This window comes from Malaclemys terrapin, chromosome 4 (assembly GCF_027887155.1).
Source record: "Malaclemys terrapin pileata isolate rMalTer1 chromosome 4, rMalTer1.hap1, whole genome shotgun sequence".
Taxonomy (NCBI): Eukaryota; Metazoa; Chordata; order Testudines; family Emydidae; genus Malaclemys; species Malaclemys terrapin.
In genome coordinates this window covers 10011974-10031956 of record NC_071508.1, presented here as the reverse complement: position 1 = coordinate 10031956, position 19983 = coordinate 10011974, and the positions used below count along the sequence as shown (strand labels likewise).

At 49.4% G+C, this 19983-nt stretch overlaps 1 protein-coding gene across 1 annotated transcript in view; it reads right to left on the bottom strand.

Moving 5' to 3' along the window:
* Positions 1-9901, bottom strand: part of RHOC (ras homolog family member C) — a 32569-nt gene extending 22668 nt beyond the window's left edge. The window contains exon 1 of the mRNA XM_054027076.1: positions 9795-9901. The gene's annotated coding sequence lies outside the window, so the exon portion shown is untranslated. The remainder of the gene's footprint in view (positions 1-9794) is intronic.
* Positions 9902-19983: the final 10082 nt, after the last annotated feature.

Sequence of the window (19983 nt, the reverse complement as noted above, 5' to 3'; positions counted from 1 at the left end):
CGGCCCTCCATACAATTTACGAAACCCAATGCGGCCCTCCGGCCAAAAAGTTTGCCCGCCCCTGTTCTAAGGGGTGGTCACTGACGGAGGCAGCGAGATACTGCTCTGTACGGCCCAATCCTACAGAAGCATTCTTTGCTCAGGTACACTGATGAGGCTGTTGGCAAAACCAACCCAGTCTCTGAAAATCAAGCTATCATTTCTCCTGGCTTGTGTGTTCGTTGTCTCCAAGAGGAAGGAGCCTGGAGTCAGGCTTTTGACGATAGTTATGCAAGAGGCCTAATAACAATTTAGTTTATTCTGCTACAACAGGGGCAGCTCTGTAGGGCTAACAGCAATAAAAACCTTGTTCTTGTCAGGAGATTGAAGGAACAAGACCAGGCAAAACTTATATGCCAGACCAGGTGCTGCTTTTATTGTTCCCTTCAGGTAAGTTTGGTCAGTAACTCTATCCCCTCCCCCTTTCTCCAAAAAGAGAAAGAAACCAGCTCCTTTTAGCTGTACTGTACTTCACGGAGACAAGGGAGCTGGGGAAGGAGAGGGAACAACTGTTCTAGTGCAGCAGTCAACTGAACTCTTCACAAAGAGGCAATCTGGAAACCAGAGACAGATGATTACACAAGGGAGACAAAACCTAGGCGCCCTCCAGCTGGCCTCCCCAAATCACCATTTGCAGTGGCAGCCAATTCCAAACCACTTGAATCAATATTTACTATTTTAAAATCCCCGTATCAGCTGCCAGGGGTGTAAGTCCTGTACTCGCTAGTCCTCGTGGTACCATGTAGGGTCAATCCTGAAGCCCTGGTGGAAGAGGTGGTAGGCAAGCTGGTGCTATGGAGCGCCAGTTAAAGTCATAATTCACTTGTCTTTGCCTGCACAATACCAACCAGATTCCCTGTTTTAAACCTTTCTGGTTTCAGCACAGCTCGCCATATACAATGACCACTAACAGAACATGCTGCTTTTGTCTGAAATAATTATGTGGTCACAGACTGCTTGATTCCAACTGCAACCAGACTCCTGAGTTGGTAAAGAGCTTGTTTTCCTGCAAAGATCCCTTGCAATAAAGGCTGATGGAAAAGAGTAAAGAAGATACATCAACATCTTAGGTTACAATCCCCTCTTCCCAACACATGATTCCAGGAGCAGAGAGGTGTCTGAATCCCTGTATTTTTGCAATGGTTGGACAGGTTAAGCATGAAGACTTTGATGCTCTTCCATCTGTAATCAAGCCTCAAAATGTTTACCTAGATAAACTTTCTGAGATTAGAAGCCCTGGCTAAAATAAAGTCATGGGCCAGTAATTTACATAACTAAACAGGCTTTCATCAAGACAGAGAACCTACGGGCTTGTCTACACGTAGAGTTGTTCCCGATTAATTAATTGTGTGAAAACTTACTCTGAAATAAGAGTGCCTTGGTCCTGTTCAGATTATTCCAAAACAACGTCTACTCATGGAGTTAATGAGGAACACCTCCATGCATGGACAAGTCCTATCTCAGAAGAGATGCAGTCAGTTCCAGAGACTGCTGGCTATCCTGAAAGCAGTCAAAGTTATTGTGGAAGGGTTATCCAAAAGAGCCTTTGGGTCATGCAGTATGCCCCTGGTGATTTCAGAAGACTGTTCACTTATGCTGCACCAGTGGAAGGGCAAGGTATCAGATTTCATTTCCTTTTATGCCAATTGGTCCTAGTCTGGATTCCAGCAGATTTTTTTTTAAATCTACATGATTCTAAATTGCTGTGCGACTGTCTCTTTTAGGTCCGCAGCAGGCAACATGAGCCAACGCTTACATACACAGAGAAAGCTGCTTCAGTTCAACTTAAGTAGATTTAAAACCAATTTAGCGAAGACAATACCTACCGCTGCCTGGGTGCACTTATCTGTTTAAACCTGTTTAATGAGTTTCTACACACAAGGCTGCAATACTTCAACCATCACATCTTTAGTTAAACTGGTGCAACTATGTTTTTAAATCAGGCCTTCGATACTAGGCTCATAGGGCATCAGAAACTCCCTGGGTAGATATAAACCTGTCTTGTTTCTTCAGGCACTTGGTTCCACACACTGAAAACAGCCTTGCAAAATTCTATACACCCAAGTAAGTAAAGATCCCCAGTGTCTCCTTAGCAATCACCTTAATAAAGGACAGGCAAGTACATTTTGGACCGGGACTCTCATTTCCATGATAGTTTTGCACGGAGGCTATGGAGTGTTCCATCATGGGCTTCTTTAGGGGTTATTAAAAAAGAGTTGCACATTTAGAAGTTCTCTACATCCTGGATATTGATTAAGAAATGCTTCAACACCACCGTTTTTTTTTTAAATCAAAGTGAAGCATGTCTCCAGAGCCATTTCATAGAGATCAGTTTGGGGGTCAATGAGGGACGGAGAGATGGGGTTGTTTGTTTGAACACAAAAGGTGGCAAGTCTCAAGCGAATGCTGAAAAATCTGCTTCCTAAAATATAACACAGGAGCCTACACAGGAATTAACAAGTCTATATGCTGCTAAACAACAGTCTCCTGTGTCTAGCTTCCATGGCAGTGGCATATACACCTTTACCCCGATACAACACGGCCCGATATAACACGAATTCGGATATCACGCGGTAAAGCAGCGCTCCGGCGGGGCGGGGCTGCGCACTCCGGCAGATCAAACAAGTTCAATATAACGCGGTTTCACCTATAACGCAGTAAGGTTTTTTGGCTCCCGAGGACAGCGTTATATCGGGGTAGAGGTGTATCTATTAGCATCTGTAAACTCAACGAGGAGTCCTTGTGGCACCTTAGACACTAACAAATTTATTTGGGCGTAAGCTTTCTTAAAAGGCACCCCTATCCAAGCAGCAGCGCAACCACTTACCCTGCAGGGGTTTTCCACCCCACAACCAACATTAAAAAGGCATGTCTACAGTTGTCCTACACCAGTGGGGAGGAGGAAAAGAGGACTTGAAGGGAGCAGCTGACCCTTGTTCCACAAGCGACAGAAAGCAGTGTATCGTTTGCCACCCCTTCAGTCGCAAGGTATCAGAACCTTTGGCCTTATCTACACTGGACTTAAAACACTTTCCCAGTTCCACCACCACTCGGGGGAGTGCTAGCATAGCCAGTGCGCTGGCATTCAATAGCGTCTTCACTGTGCCTTCTACTCTCAGCAGTGTGATCAAAATGCTGTTGCCATGTCTACGTCTACACTAGTCCTTTCACCATTGTCACTGACAGAGCTGCACCAGTGGTAGTGAGAGTCAGAGATTCCCTATAAAAGTCTAGGGAAGACTGTCTGGCTAGGCTCTTAGCACTGTTGACTACCCTGTAGATAACATTTTCACCCGTCCCGTCCCCGCCCCACCCCCAGCCAGTACTATGCAGAACCAGAAGGGAAAAAACTTTGTACAGATTAAAGCCTAAGTCACTTTAGGCCTTGACTGCATTATACATTGCACTAGTTTAAGTCAATTTACTTAGCTTGTTTTGAGCAGTTTAAGTTAATTCATTACCAAATTAAGTCAAGTCAATATAAGCCTGTTTTAAATCAATGTAAGGGTATCCACCCAGGGCTTGAACTAAATAGTTTTAGAAAACCCAAGTCCCCACCCCTCCTTTAAACCAATGCAACTTGTAATACAGGTCTTAGCTACACAGGTGCTGTACAGCGCTGTAACGTGCTGCGCTCAGGGGTGTGAAAACGCGCCCCCCCCCCCCCCCGAGCGCTGTAAAGCGCACTTACAGCGCTGCGAGAGAGCGGCAGCGCTGTGAATTGCCAAGTGTAGCCAAGGCCACAGACATGGACTAAGTGAGATCATAGCATTTAAACACTGGTGGAAAACAGAATCAAACACGAGAAGGGAGCACAAGGAAATGCCTTTCACCAGCACAGCCAAGGACAAACTGACTCCACATCTAAGCATGGTTGTGTGTGCACAAAGGATTGATGCTACACAGCCCAAAAGCACACAAGCCCCCCAGTACAGAGGACAGGGGCTACCAGGGGTGTGATTAACTCATAACTGAACTAATATGAGTTTGCCACAGGCAGGAGCGCAGCCAGCTTTTCTGCCACCCTAGGCGGCGGAAGGTCCCGCCGCCAAAATACCGCCGCGATCGCCACCCCCCCAAATGGTAGCGCCCTAGGGGACCGCCTAGGTCGCCTAATGGGTTGCGCCAGCCCTGGCCACAGGCCAGCCACAAAGTCAATGCCCGAACCGCCAACCTCTGAACCCGAAACAGACAAGTGGAAATAAGCAGTGCTCTTTGAGAAACCCACCAAGCAATTTAAATGAAGAAACTCTCCTTCTTAGGCTCCCCAATCAAAACTGATCACTCCTCTGACATATCAGAAACAAACACCACATCATTGCAACCTGAAAGCCCATGCTTCATGGGAATGACAGAACACATCAAGAATGAGACAAGACAACTCAGCTTGGGGGGGGGGGGGGGGGGGGGGGGGGGGGGGGAGACGAGACTCAAAGTATTTGGTCAGACAGGATGGCAAAAGCAAAGGTACACACACAAAACTCAAAGGAACAGGCCCAAAGAAATAATCCCTTAGAATTGCTTGTTTCACAAGATGAAATAAAACCCTCAACAAAGAGGAAGCAGAATGGTCTTAGCAACGAATCCATCTCTCTGACCAGTTATGGCTGTCAAAAGAAAATCAAGTTTCCACAATCAAGCTTAAAAAGTATCCCATTGGGAGAAACAATGTCCACTGAGCTATCTAACTTAGAAGAGCCAGGATATTGTACTGTACTCTATCTAATGCCTCGGGTATGAAAATTCTGAAAAAGAATCTGAGACCAGAGACTATATTTTGCCTTCAGTTTCTGGAATGATCCCAGCTTTCAGATATCTGATCAAAGTGACATGTTTTGGCAAAGCAAGGGACCACAATTTCACATACATAGTTTGTAGGCAGCACAGTCTGTGTAACTATACATAAACAAAAGGGCCTAAGTCTACAGCCCTTATTCATGCAAATAATCATTACTCACAATTAACACAATTAGACTTGTGACTACAAGCATGAGCCTCCCAAATGAACAATCCAACTCCCACATAAACTTACACTGCTCCCACAACCCTCCCCAGAAGCACTTGTTTGTATTCTTTTATCTAATCATATCAGTTTAGAGTATTTTCAGTGGGGGGTTGTTGGGTGTCAGACAGAGGCAGTTACCCTTTCTTTATGACCGGTGAACTCCTCTATGCTGCCCCTCCAAGCTCCCCATGGCCACTTACAGGATTTTATTAGACTAAACTAAGGACTGTGTCTTAGAGGGGGCTAATCTCAAAATTTATGTTTAAATTTAAAGACTTTACAAATCCTCATACTAGAAATAGTTTCATTACATATGTAAGTGTAGAATCATAGAATATCAGGGTTGGAAGGGACCTCAGGAGGTCATCTAGTCCAATCCCCTCTCAAAGCGGGACCAACACCAACTAAATCATTCCAGCCAGGGCTTTGTCAAGCCGGGCCTTAAAAACCTCTGAGGATGGAGATTCCACCACCTCCCTAGGTAACCCATTCCAGTGCTTCACCACCTTCTAGTGAAATTAAAGACATCTTGGATTTAAACATTTCCTTTGCAATGTTTGCAGCATGGTGCATGAAAAGGAGAAAGTGAAACCAACCATAAACGGAAGTGAAATTGACACCTCTGTTTTCATTGTCAAAGCTCAGAAAAATGAAAAAGCAAACAGCATAAATGGTGAGAGGTAGTTTGGATTTTAAAGATTCTTTCAGTCCTAACATTGCCTGAAGCGTGTACGCTTGCATGCTGTGGGACATCATTGCCTATTTCTCACTGCAGCTAGATGAAAGAAGGCAGAGAGTTGGAACCATCACTTCATTCCTTAGTTCATCAAATCTGAGCACAGTGTTTTACTAATCAACAATGTTTAATCCTAATTGGGGCCTCTGGGCACTCTTGTTGTTTATTTGTTGTTTAATAATGGTACATATTAAATTTTTTAGATATTCAAAATACCATGCAAACATTAACATAAACATAAATTTATAATATAATTTTAACTCAAAGTCCCTTTTAAAAAAGTTCAAGATTATATGCATGGGAGAATGCCTAATGAGCTAGGCCCATTCATAAAGTCTCAGCTCAGTAATGAATAGTCATGTGGCAATAGGTATTAATAAATCTCACATGCATTAAACATATCCTTTACCTAATGCTGAGCTCAATACTCTTTCTTCAGAATTGTAGCTTTGAACTTTGATATTTTATGTCACAACAATGAAGTGCAAAAGCTAACTTTTTTATAGTTGCTAAACCAGTCAGACTGCTTTGAGTTCAGGATCTTATTTTAATAGAATTCAGACTGAAAATCTTTTAGAGCTAAAGGAGTGTGTGGCAACCGACGAGCAAACTGCTAGGTGCTAAAAACAGACGCCTTTCTTCCATTTTTTGACTCCATCTGGAGTCTACATTATTTTTGTCCTCTCATCCAAGAAAGGATACCACCCGCACTCATTCCTTTCCCCAAAGGCAATAACCTCAGAGTATTTCACCTATTGTATGGATTTATTTAATAAGAGGCTTGCCAATTACAAGACTCTTCATTATACAAACGGCAGATTGAGAGCACCTTGTAAAAAAATTAACGCTCAGCAGCATCCAGGAATCAGTTGCCTACTGAGTCTGATTTCATCTGATGCATGACCCCTTTAGAAAGCACAGAATTTGGGTTTATATACCACCTTTCCTGCTTTGTGTATCCCCCATGCCTTGCACAGTAGTGCGTCAGATTCCTGCTGGCTAAAGGGGCTGCCATTTTACACTTGGCATTCACGCAAGGATTTGTTTATAACAGGTTTCAGAGTAGCAGACGTGTTATGTTAGTCTGTATCCGCAAAAAGAACAGGGGTACTTGTGGCACCTTAGAGACTAACAAATTTATTTCAGCATAAGCTTTCGTGGGCTACAGCCCATTTCTTCGCATCCAAAGAAGTGGACTGTAGCCCACAAAAGCTTATGCTCAAATAAATTTGCTAGTCTTTAAGGTGCCACAAGTACTCCTGTTCTTTTTGTTTATAACAGTGTGTTGGGAGGGAAGCTGGGCAGGACGTGAGGATTATTCCATGTTCTGAGAAATGCTGCAAGATCTTAACTTCCTTAGGAAGTTATTGCTGCAAACCACCTCTGGTTTGGAAGTTTACTGTTCCACAGAATTTCTTTTCAAAATAGGGAAACAAAAGCTCAACATCCAAAGGCTCGACATCTCAATTTTCAAGGAGAGGAGTCACTTGAAGTGCATCTTATATAAAAAATTCTTACAACCCACCACACCTTGAATCTAGAGACACCATCTCTCCACCTCCCCCCTCCCCCCCCACACACACCCATTAAGCTATCTAGTCAATCTTCATTCTAAGGCAGCATAGGTTTCTTATTACACATTTATTAATAAAAAGGATTCTCCCAACATTTATACTGAAGAATAAGTGACATGTTATTAGCTTCCAATAATATTCCACAGTCTCAGGAACTGTTTCTACCTGGTGTAGTGTTGTGCTGCTTTTGCCCTGGGGCCAATCAATATTTGTCTAACACATTCCTTACATTTCATAGCTCTAACACACACAAACACAAATAGAAGATTACAATGTATATTTTGTTTACACAAACTTCTGATAACCTGTTAGGTGTGGGTCAGCTCTGTGCATTTTCCATTTAGATACAACCTCTCTAAGCAAATATCTTCTACTAGGTACATGACTCCAGTTTAAGGCCCCTACGCTCTCACACATAGCCAAGGAAGGGAAACTGACCATAAATTATGGAGGCCAGAAGACACTCAGCACAATGAAAGTAAAGTGTGACTGAAAGTGGAATATAAATGGGAATGCACAAGTAAAGCCCTGAAATAGTTTGTTGTCTATGTTTTAACACAATTTTAAACCCTTTTCACAATTTGCTTAAAATGTGACATTTTCCTTTATCCATGACCCAGTTAGTTTCAATCAGCTTGAGGTCTCAGCACACAACATGTCTTCCAGTCACAGATTGCACACTATAAACTGACTCCACAACTTAGTTACTGTTTTATGCTCGGGTTGTCTGGAGGCTGAGGCTGGATTTAGGGGGTTTGGCTGCTGCTGAAAAGACTTGGCTGCCAGACTGTTAGTGCTGGAGAGAGCCACTCAGTCATGGTTTTGGAATGCGTGCTTACTCCTAAGACACTACAAAGCTATTCCTCCTCCCCACCCCCTAATATCAACGTTTAAAAACCACCTCAGTAGTAAGCCAGGAGCACTTTTTAGAACACAGAGTTGCTGTTCAGTTAACACAGAAATGCAGTTTGTTAGCACCAGGAAACTGCTCTTTTAACATGAAAATGACCAGAGAAGCATGCACACACCCAGAAAGGCAAATAGTGGGTGCATGGGGGAACCACCACCATTTCAGTCAGCTTGGTTCAAACAAACTTCCTATGGCGTCAGTTGTAGGCGTTCTCCAGTTGACAGTGACACAAGAGACCAAGCAGCGAGAACTCACTCCTACGCTGAGTAACAAGGCAAAGGAGAGTCACACTCTCTACACTCAGCCAGCAGTGGCCTCTGCACGCAGCCCCTCGGGGGAAGTGGGTGGACATGTGCAAGAGATGGTCACGGAAAGGCTAGCTGGGATGTTTGCTCAGCTCAGCTGGATGTTCCCCCTCCTCCCCCCCCCGCCCAGTCTTTCAGTGTAGCCCAGGCCCCCACCCATCCCAGTTACTCAGCACACTCCCAAAGGAAGGGAAGAACCAGCCACGGAAGTGTTTCCTAACCGCCCTCCCTGCATCAGCTGCTGGGCTGAGACAAAGCTCAACCCACGCAGGGCTTTATCCAGTTCAGCAGGGCAGGGGGGGATGACTCCCAAGAGGGGAGACAAAGGGGTAAGAAGAACCCCTCCCTCCAAAAGAGGCTAGGGGAGAGAAGGCAGTTCCCCCACACCTCACTGCTAGAGCCCCACTACAGCCACCCCACCCATCCCTGTTCACCCCGCTGCCAACCCCACTGACCCCCACACACCCCACAGCAGCCCTGCCACTCCCAACTCCTTAGGGCCCTATCTCACCCCTGAAGCCCCCATAACCAAGTCATACCCCAGCTCCGCACTGTGTCCCCACCTAGCCCCCAACCCACACACATCCCTACAACCTCCTCGCACCCCAATGCCCATCGTAACACAGCCCCCACCCTGACTGCTCCCCCCACCACCTCTACCCATATACCCCCCGACCCCAGCCCCCCATAGCCCCACCCTGACTGCTCACTCCCCCCCCACCTCTACCCATATACCCCCCGACCCCAGCCCCCCATAGCCCCACCCTGACTGCTCACTCCCCCCCCACCTCTACCCATATACTCCCCCGACCGCAGCCCCCCATAGCCCCACCCTGACTGCTCACTCCCCCCCCACCTCTACCCATATACTCCCCAGACCCCAGCCCCCCATAGCCCCACCCTGACTGCTCACTCCCCCCCCACCTCTACCCATATACTCCCCCAACCGCAGCCCCCATAGCCCCACCCTGACCCCAGCGAGCTTCTACCCATATACCCCACCCTGACCCCAGCCCCCACCCTGACTGCTCCCCCCACCACCTCTACCCCTATACCCCCCCGACCGCAGCCCCCCATAGCCCCACCCTGACTGCTCACTCCCCCCCCACCTCTACCCATATACCCCCCCGACCCCAGCCCCCCATAGCCACACTCTGACCCCCCCCCACTGACTCCCTGGTGACCCCCCCAGGGCCCGGCCCCGCCCCGCCCCACCGCCCGGTACCTCGGCCGCGGGTCTCGCTGGCTCCGGCTGTTCGGGCTCCGCGGCGAGCGGGACTGAGCCGGGCAGGGCGGGGCCGCGCGGGGACTGACAGCGCCGGGCCGCCCACCCCGCCGGGCCTGCTGCGGCCGCCACCGCCCCGGGGGCGGGGCTGGGAGCCGGGGGCGGGGTAGCAAGGGGTGTATGGGGGAGGGGAGCTGGCACAGGGAGGGGGTGGCACGGGGTGTATGGGGGTGGAGATGGCACGGGGTGTATGGGGGTGGGGTGGCACTGGGGGGGGAGGGGGTGTATGGGAGTTGGGGGATGGCACAGGGTGTATGGGGGGAGGGGGGCTGGCATAGGGAGGGGGGTGTTACGGGGTGTCTAAGGGTGGCACGGGGTGTATGGGGGGAGGGGGGCTGGCATAGGGAGGGGGGTGTTACGGGGTGTCTAAGGGTGGCACGGGGTGTATGGGGGGAGGAGGGTGGGGGATGGCACGGGGAGGGGGTGTATGGGAGTTGGGGGATGGCACGGGGTGTATGGGGGGAGGGGGGCTGGCATAGGGAGGGGGTGTTACGGGGTGTATAAGGGTGGCACGGGGTGTATGGGGGGAGGAGGGTGGGGGATGGCACGGGGAGGGGGTGGCACGGGGTGTATGGGGGTGGGGATGGCACGGGGAGGGGGATGGCACGGGGTGTATGGGGGTGGGGTGGCACTGGGGGGGAGGGGGTGTATGGGAGTTGGGGGATGGCACAGGGAGGGGGGATGGCACAGGGTGTATGGGGGGAGAGGGGCTGGCATAGGGAGGGGGTGTTACGGGGTGTATAAGGGTGGCACGGGGTGTATGGGGGAGGAGGGGGAAGGATGGCACGGGGAGGGGGTGGCACGGGGTGTATGGGGGTGGAGATGGCACGGGGTGTATGGGGGTGGGGTGGCACTGGGAGGGGGAGGGGGGTGTATGAGAGTGGGGGGATGGCACAGGGAGGGGGGATGGCATAGGGTGTATAGGGGTGGAGGTGGCAAGGGGAGGGGGGAGGGGGGATGGCACAGGGTGTATGGGGGGTTGGGGATGGCACCGGGAGGGGGGGAGGGGGATGGCACAAGGTGTATGGAGGGTGGGGGATGGGGATGACATGAGGCGAAGGTGATGGGGAGGAGGTGCAGGGGCAGGCTGATACAGGGTGTTGGCAGGGGGAGCTGGGAGATTGGCCACAGGCCTGGAAATGGGGAGAGGGGCTGGAGGTAGAGACTGGGACCTGGCACAGGGTCAGAGGGGAAGGGCAAAGGGAGCTGCGGTAAAGGAAAGGGCAGCAGCTATAGGAACAAGACTCCCCAAACACACACACACACTGGTGCTCACTCCCGTCATGTCCCCCAACCCCCACAGCTCTAGGGGATCTCTGGGGACCAACCTGTGCATGGGGGATTGTCAATGAAGCCTTAACTCCCCAATTCCAACCCCAGAGCCTGGCACCTCGTGTGTGATGCACTGCTGCCCTGCTCATCTGGGAGTGTGTCTCTCCCCCTTTACCCAAGTGTTAGTGACTGCACCATTTGCCAGCCAGGGGAGAATCGTTAAAATACCCTTTGAACTGGAGGCAGGTGAACTGGAGGAGGACTGGTCCAGGTTTGTAAAACCCCGTGGGTTGGGTTTTCATTCTGCAGACCTTCGGGGTTTGGGATCCCTGTCCCAATTGTGCATCTGGAGAGTTCCAATAAGGGGCTCTGGCTGCACCCAGCTCCTGGAGGACAGAGGATTTCCCCTATCTGTGGATTGCACCAGCAGGAAAATACCCCTCCTCTGTAATTGGGTACTCAGAAATTAGAGCTAGGATCTCACTTAATGAGACAGGGTTGGGATTAGCATCTCGCTGACTATTTCCTCTGTTCCCAGAGACTGCACTTACTGTTACTTCCCTTCAAAGTGAACTTTTCCCTTTTCCTAAATGATTATTTAATTGCCAGTCTTAATAACAGGCCTCTGAAAACCAAAAGCCTTCCAAAAAGCATATCTGGTCCAACACTTTTCAATAGGAGTGAAAGATGCAGCTCTGTTCCTTTCTCCTTAACCCCCCACCTCCCGGCACACATACCTCCTCATTAATACTTTCAAGCCTTGGTATTTTGGCAAAGTATAGCAGCAGGCTAGACACCGGGATGGATGTGGGTTTGGTAGAGGCTCATGTAAATCGCTGCAACTCCTCAGCCCCAAACAGCTGCTCTGTTCTCCAGTTTCAATTCAGTGCCCAATGCCCATCTTGGAAAGGGTTTTTCTAAGTAGGCAACATTAGCTGCAGCAACTTCCCAAAGCCAGGATGGCAAATGCCTGTTTTCTAGCCTGACAGAAATCCCACGGTGACCTTATCACCCTCTGCAAATGGGCATATTGTCTGGTATGTAAGAATTGTGCCAAAGTAACTGAGCAAGACTCACGCATTTAGTGCACTATGTGGGTGAAACCAGATAATCACTATGCTCTTGGATGAACTCACACAGGCAAATGAAAAACACCCTATCCCCTGGGGGTGAACACTTTTCAGAATGCGATCACTCTATGTCTATCAGCCCTCATCCTCAAAGGAAACCTGTGTAACGCTGTCAAAAAGGAGCTTGGGAGTTTAAATTCATAACGTTGCTAGACACTGAAAATCATGGTCTTAATAAAGACAATGGATTTATGGTTTATTACAACAATCTGTAACTCACTGCCCCTCTTTTTGTCCCAGGACTGCAGAGGTGTTAACGGGCCATTCTACCTTGAATGGTGCCTTGCAATATATGCTAATAACTGGTGCTAAACAATCTGTTCCACCTCCAATTTAGCTGAGATGCTGGAAGTATCTTTTCCAGGCCTGAAGAGCTCTGTGGCAAGGTCTACACTGGCAATTGAACGACAAAACTTTTGTCTTTCAGAGGTGTTAACCCCTCCCATGCCAAAGACAAAAAGTTTTGCCGGGACAAGTACCAGTGTGAAACACCACTCATTGGGGGTGGAAGTTTTTTGTGGCCACACAACCATATCGCTAAAAGCTGTGTAGTGTAGACATAGCCTGTGTGGCTCAAAAGCTCATCTCTCACCAACAGAAATGGTCCTTAGCCTCCTCATCTAACTAATATATCAACCATTGTGTTAGGTCCTAGACAAACAGTAAATGACACCACCTGCCCCAAAGGTCTTACGCTAGCCAGTCTGTCTAGTATGGTCAGTAGCCAGTTGTGCCTAGTAGTCTGTCACATGTCTATTGGCCAGCCTGTGGCATGCTGCTAGTAGCCAGGCTATCTGATACTGTGCATCTAATAGCTACCTTCTGTATGGCTAGTAACTAGAATATATTGTGTCTAGGAGCCATTCTGCTGTGGCCGCTAGCCAGTTGACCTGAGATTTAAGGCTTTGGTGAAATAGAAACACAAAAACCATAATTGTCAAATTTATTCCTTGATGAGAAAACCTTGAGCAAGTCACGTTTCGTTCATGGGACAAAGGCAAACACACACAGAGACAGAGCCATAGGAACCTCACACACACACTCGTGTGTGCACACACCCCTCCCATATGAAGCTAACACCGCCATCCTTAGCCACAGGAGACAGCAAGCATTCCTGCAGCTGTGCACCAGGCAAGGAGTGTCGTTTATAAACATAAATATGAACCCCAAGGCAGGAATCAGGAAACAGACAATGTCAGGCTCTGCTGGCTATGGCATTTCCTGTCTTTATAGCCCTCCACAGCAGCAAGAAGACTATAAAGCCTGATTTTATGCTATTTATTTATTTGTGAGGGTAGGAGTTTCGTGCTGCATCAAATGATAAGGGACTGGAAGAAGTGGGAGCAGAAGGTGATGTAAGCCCCCGCAAAGCGGATACAGCGCAGACTGAACCTGGCTGATATTCCTTAGCAATCATTTCATCTTTCAGCAAGGGCTTCGTCTCAAGGGAGAGGAAGAATTCTTATTGATTAAAAGAAAGGATTAAACATTTACTGTAAGCGAGGAAGAATAGTGTTCTCCCCTACAGTCACTAGGGCCATCAATTGGGAGGGCAGAAGCTGATCTCCACCTGGGTGGTGTGCAGCTACCATGGGATACTGTTGCAGGAGCAATCAGCTATATTGGCCATTGCTGGGGTCAGGATAGGAGACTGGCTGGCCCACCGGTCTCTTCTAGCACAACAGGAAATGGGACATTGTAATGGAGGTACAGTGACCGAGGCACTGAACTGGGAATTTAGAGTACTGGGCATTGTTCCAACCTCAGCCTTCTGCTCCAGGTGCAATCACCACTCCGTGCCTCAGTTTCTTCATCTGTAAACTGGAGGCGATGCTGCTGACACACCTTTGTCAACTACTTTGCGTGTGGTGGGTAAAAACGTTCTACAACTACAAAGCTCTGGATTTAAATGGTTGGGGCCGCTTCCATGGTTTTGTGATACCAGATTTCAGGGCTGATGATAACTAGAGCCTGCAGTTACGTCGGGCAGGGCTGAGAGCCAAGCTGGTCAGATCATTTCCATCAGCGGTGAGCAGAGGAAAACAACGTGGGGACATTTTCATGATTTCTTTTTTCTCACCACCTATAGAACCACTCCGGGCATTTTCATCAGCATCCAGCACATTGGATCTAACTCCAGGGCTCAGTTATGATTTCCCGTCACACAGGGATTTGTCAAGAAAGGAAGGGTAAGGCAACGCGTATCCACCCTCCTCCTTGAAAGTCCCAGCTGCAGGTGACTGTGACTCAGTGAGGCGGGAAAGCCAGCCCCGGACTCTGGCTCAGACCCAGCAGTCTATAAAACATTTGCTATTTTAAAGGGGTTTGGCCTGAGAGACAATTTTTCTTAATTTACTGGGCTTCAGATTTGGAGTTGGCTCCAAAGGAAACATTTCCATATAAAGAAAGGGAACCAAGGAGGAAGTTTTAACTTCAACTCCTTCCTGGGTTTCCTTTCCTTTATACAGCCCCCAGCCTGGGCTCCAGAAAAACAAGTGTCCTGTTCTCTTCAGCAGCTAGCATCTAATCTCATGCCTTTTCCCCTGCAAACAATGAGAGCGTTTGTGTGCCAGAGAGAGCGTTTATGTGCCTGGGTAACACTTGGGCCTTGGCTACACTCGCGGATTCACAGCGCTGCTCCCAGCACTGCGAGAGCTTTCTCACAGCGCTGCAAGTACTCCACCTCTCCAAGGGGAATAGCTTGCAGCGCTGCGAGCGAGCGTGCAGCACTGCAGGTGCTGATTATACTGGCGCTTTACAGGGCTGCACTTGCTGCGCTCAGGGGTGTGAAAAAACACCCCCCCTGAGCGCAGCGAGTGCAGCGCTGTGAATTGCCAGTGTAGCCAAGGCCTTGGATACAGGAGAGGGAGAAAGTGAACACAGGAGGGCCACAGGAAAGGAACCAAACAGGGATGTTTTCAGCAGTCACCCAGAACTATATAAATTCCCTGGAATGGCTCATAATTTCCAGCTTGTGGCTTCTGCTTCTTCCTGCCACCTGGGAAGTTCAAACACTGCTGGGAAAAGGGAGTCCTGCTCCCAGGACTGGGGTCTGAGATCACCTGGGGCCGCCTGCAAACAGATAGAGAAGCCCTGGCATCTCCAATGAAAATGACACCATGCATAAGCCTCGTTTCCATTGAGTGGCTCCTGGGAATTGGGTGCCCAAGTGCCATGCACCCATCGAGGTGCTATGTCCACATACCACCCAACAGAAAATCCACTTCTCCCCATCTAGGATGTCTTCAGAGCGATAGGAGTCAATATATTAAACCCCTCTCCTTCCCTCCTCCCCCAGCTCCTGCTGATACATGGTCTGTGCCTCCAGTGTCTCATCTTCAAGACAAAAGAGGGATGGGGTTGGGCAGGGATGGCTCCCAAGCTTCTCCGCTCTACAATGTCTTTTTCCGGAAAATGAGATCCCTGCATGTGCTTCCCTGCTGCTTTCCATTGTCCCTTGCTCCCAGAGGGACTCACATTCTCTCCACCAACCAGAGATCTATGGAGCTTAATGTTCTGCTGATGTCTTCGTACCAGCTGAGTGGGTCTTGCCCTCTGCAGATTAGTCACTGCATAATTAAAGTGTTTCCTTCTTTCTGCACAGTCACACTTGTGATTACTCTAATCTTGCTCTTTAGACTATTGATGCTTTGCTCACCCTGTCACCCTGACCAGGAAGGAGCAGAGTCAGCTGTTTACACAAAGGAACTGAGGCCACCAAGAATTTTCTGAGGGCCAGCTTCACATCACTGCCAAATGCATTGCAAAGTGATGCCATGGTGTGGCTGGGGAGGGGCTGTTGTCCTGTTGCTACTGATACCTGTGCCCAGCAGTTTTCTTCCTCCGGGGGGATCATCTCTACCAGTGATCCCAAGGCTGTGGCTTCCACAGGCTCATGCCAATGGCAAGGTTTACTTGCTAGTACGCAGTGTTGTTTGTGCCAGCCGTTAATCCTGCCCATCTGCCAGGCAGCATTGATAGTGCACAATGCTCCCATCTCCGGCTCGCTCTCCAGTGGCAGCCCGGGACGGACGTGCTGCTAACACCCACCCATCAGGTTGTACCTGTTGCCTGTGAATTTGGTGCTGCTGAAAAGTGCTGGATCAATGGAGGTGTCTATTAGTCTCCAGAACTGAGAGAGCGGGGCAAGCTTCCTTCCCGCACACTGCTCTCCGCACTGTGCCTCGCAGCCCTGGACGAGAAAGGAGCGATCTTGAACTTCGCTGGGTAGGCCAGGCAGCTAGTGCCCCTCACACTGGTGGCTGCTGCAATGTGCACACCTTGCCACAGGGTACCATGCTCAAGTCCAGCAACTCACTTCCCAAAGGCGGCAGCTGGCTATCCAATAGCCCAGGCTGTCATTCACCCCGCCCCGTTCTGAGGGGGATGCCTTTGCATGTGAAGTCCGGCAGGAATTAGCAGAGATCTCCAGGAGGTATCACCTTGTCTTTGGAAAACAGAGAGAGCAGAATAAAGTCCAGCGTCCAGCACAGTGCAGGGCGAGGGTGGGAGCAGCGAGTGAAAAACAACGCGATAGGACATTTCCCTTCCACTTCCATCCTTTGAACTTCTTGAACCCTGGGGGATATCTTTCTGCATTTTCATGAGAGTCGATTGCCTGGAATGGCGCTGCTCCCCAGACCAATGGGGCAGCATGAGGAATCTCACGCTGTGGGCTGTGAGATTTGCTCAAACTCTGTTAAATAACTGAGGGTCCAATTTATAGTGGGGGTAAAAATAAAATGAAATCCAAATGTCTGCAACATTCACTGCAGCAATCTCAGCTAAGGGCTTCTCTACACAGACAAGCTGAACTGCTTTAACTATACCTGTAGAGTTGACACGGCTGGGCACCACTCCCCTAGTGTGGATGCAGTTAAGCTGGTACAGAGGTGCTTCATGTACAGGAAGGGGAATAACGATACCAATATAAGGCAGCTTGATACTAGAATAACTGCATCCACACAAGGTCTTGTGCGACTAACTATTTTGGCAAAAAAATCACCCCCTTACTGAAAGAGTTCTATCAATCCAACAACTGGGTGCAAGCCAGGCCTTTCGCCCTCAGCATCCCCCTTCACCTGGCTCCAGTAGGAAGCCAGGCTCTTTCTCATTAAATGTTTGGCCTCGGTGTTGCATTAGACACAGAAGCCAGGTTGATGCGCCCACCATGCATCATTCCCACTGCGTCGCCTAGGTGGAGTGTTTTGTTGTCAGTTTCTGCAGTTCAGGGTGTGCTTTAATGTAGACAATACATGCGCTGGGGCTGAACTAACATTGCTCTGGGAACCTTTAACTTCTGAATGTCCTGACTTGTGGGTGTTTCCCTGCCCTGCCTTAGCCACGCATTCATTTATTATAAGAGTCTGAATAGTAGTAGTTCTCAGGGCCAACACAATTCATGCTGTTCCACGCCGCTGCCAGCTGCTAACAGAGCCTGTCCCCACTTCCTCTGCCTAGCACCTGCCCCTGCCCTGGCTTTGGAGAGGTGAATCCCTGCAGATGAGTCCACAAGAAGCTGTGCCTTTCCATTGGCAGCCGGCCTGATTTCCCCACTGCTCTGCACCTCGTGTTGGCATTTGTACTTGTGCAAAATCCTGGCATTCTGATTCAGCAGCGTTTTACACCCTTTGCACTGGTGCAAAGGACAATGCCTGGTGCTGGGCTATAGTGAATTAGGCCCAGTGCATCTAGTGGTTAGAGCCAGGGACTCCTGAGCTTTATTGCCAGCTTTGTGGCAGAGCAGCCGTGCAATCCCGGGAGAATCAGCACCTCTGTTTCAGTTTCCCCCTTTATTGAATGGGGTGAGACCTGCCTCACGCTGGGCTGTTGCAAGACCTGTTTGTAAAGTAAGCTGCAATTCCTCTCACACTCACCCTTCCCCCACCTTTTGCGGAGGGCTTGTCTACAAGCAGTTTAACTAAAAGGTGTGATTTTAAACCAGTTTCATTAAACCAGTGCAAAGGCTGTGTGAACTCTATTATTTTCAGTTTAAATCAGGCTTGGCTTATTGTGGTTTAGTTTAAGTCCATTAGGGACAGGCTTAAGCTAAGAGAAAATAAGCCACTCAAACCTAATTAAGGAGGGTCCACACAGGGTTTGCAACGATTTAATCAAACTGCTTCAAATAAATCAGTGCAGGTTTGTGTGTAGACAAGGCAGGAGGCGGATGGAGCTCAGCTCCCTCTGGTGCCCACGCGATTCTAATTGTTTGATGATTTTGGGGGGGACATTTTCAGTTGATTTCTGGTTTCGAAACCAACTCCCCCCACCCCTCAATCCCTGTTTGAAAATGAAAAAGAAACTTAAAAATCCATGCTATAAAGTGGCCCAACTGTAATGTTTTTAGACCAGGGGAGGAGCCGAGGAGGTGGAGCCAACATGGGGTGACCAGGCAGCACTCAGCAGCCTGCCAGCAAGGGGGTGCGGAGCACTGCGTGGGAGCCAGGGCACTAGCACATGGCAGGGGCCGCGTCCCTGCAGTGGACGCGTACAGCCCGGGCTGGGAAAGCAGGCTCGGGAGTGCCCCGAGAGATGAATACATTTTCCTTGTAAAGACTCTTCTGATCATAATGAATAGCCCATTAGCCTGGCCGTCAATCAGAGCCTGCCTGAAGGCTGGACTCCATCTAGGCCATTGATTTTAAAGTTCTTCTGAGTCAGATTTAGAGGCAGTGCGGGGAGGGCGTTATACTAAACACCGCTGCTGCCCTCTAGTGCCCGCTGCACACCACATGGAGCTGCACTCCTGGCTACCTTACCTGGCACCTACCCGTTATGTTCTAGCTAACACAAGGTGGGCGAAGCTCCAGGCTGACTGTGCAGTCGTGACCGTGTGTTCATCACAGAGACGCTCTGGTGCCATGTGGGATGAAGACGCACAGCCCTGGTAGGTCTGAGGAAGAATGAGGAGACCCCATTAAAGCCCGAGGCAAGTCTCGGGGGGCATGTCTGCAGGGACACACAGACTCAGGCTAGTTCTGCTCACGCCAGCCCGCTAACAATAGCAGTGTGGACGTTACGGCTCAGGCGAGCTGCTTGAGTCAAGCCCATCTGAACACGGGTCCAAACTCGGGGTCAGCCCCAGCCGCGGCGGCGACGTCACGCTGCTATTTTTAGCAGGCTTGCTCGAGTGGAGCTAGCACGAATCTGCCTCCCCAGGCTCGGAGGCTGCTCCCAGCTGCAGTGTGGCCAGGGGGTAACAAGAAAAAGCCCTGCAAGAGCCATTACCGCTATAAGCCTTTTGAGATTGAAGCTCAACTCTTTATGGGTAAAAGATCACAGGCCAGAATTTGACCGGGGCACTCGGCACCTCTGAAAATTAGGCCATTAGGCCTATGGCTTCAGGCAGATCAGCTGGAAAATGCTGTCAAGAATCTGCACCTTTCTCCTTGGGCATGTTAGGTGAGCCTAGCGTATGCTGTGACAGGCCCAGAGACAATCCCAGACACAGAACTTAGTTGGCACGCCTATCACGCATTTAAAGAGAGACTACTATTTTTCATTACTTGAGGTCAGCACTGCCCGTCTTGTCGGTGGCCCCACTAGGCACAGGATGGGAGGCACCAATCTCACTCCACACTGGCCTCTGAGAAGGGCTGTATGGCACGAATATCCTTGACAGCATTCGAACCAGGCATGCCAACACGGCAAGCTCTCAGGACCTGATCCAAAGCCCACTGAAGTCAGAGAAGCTATCCACTGACTTAAGAGCCCTGGGTCCCAAT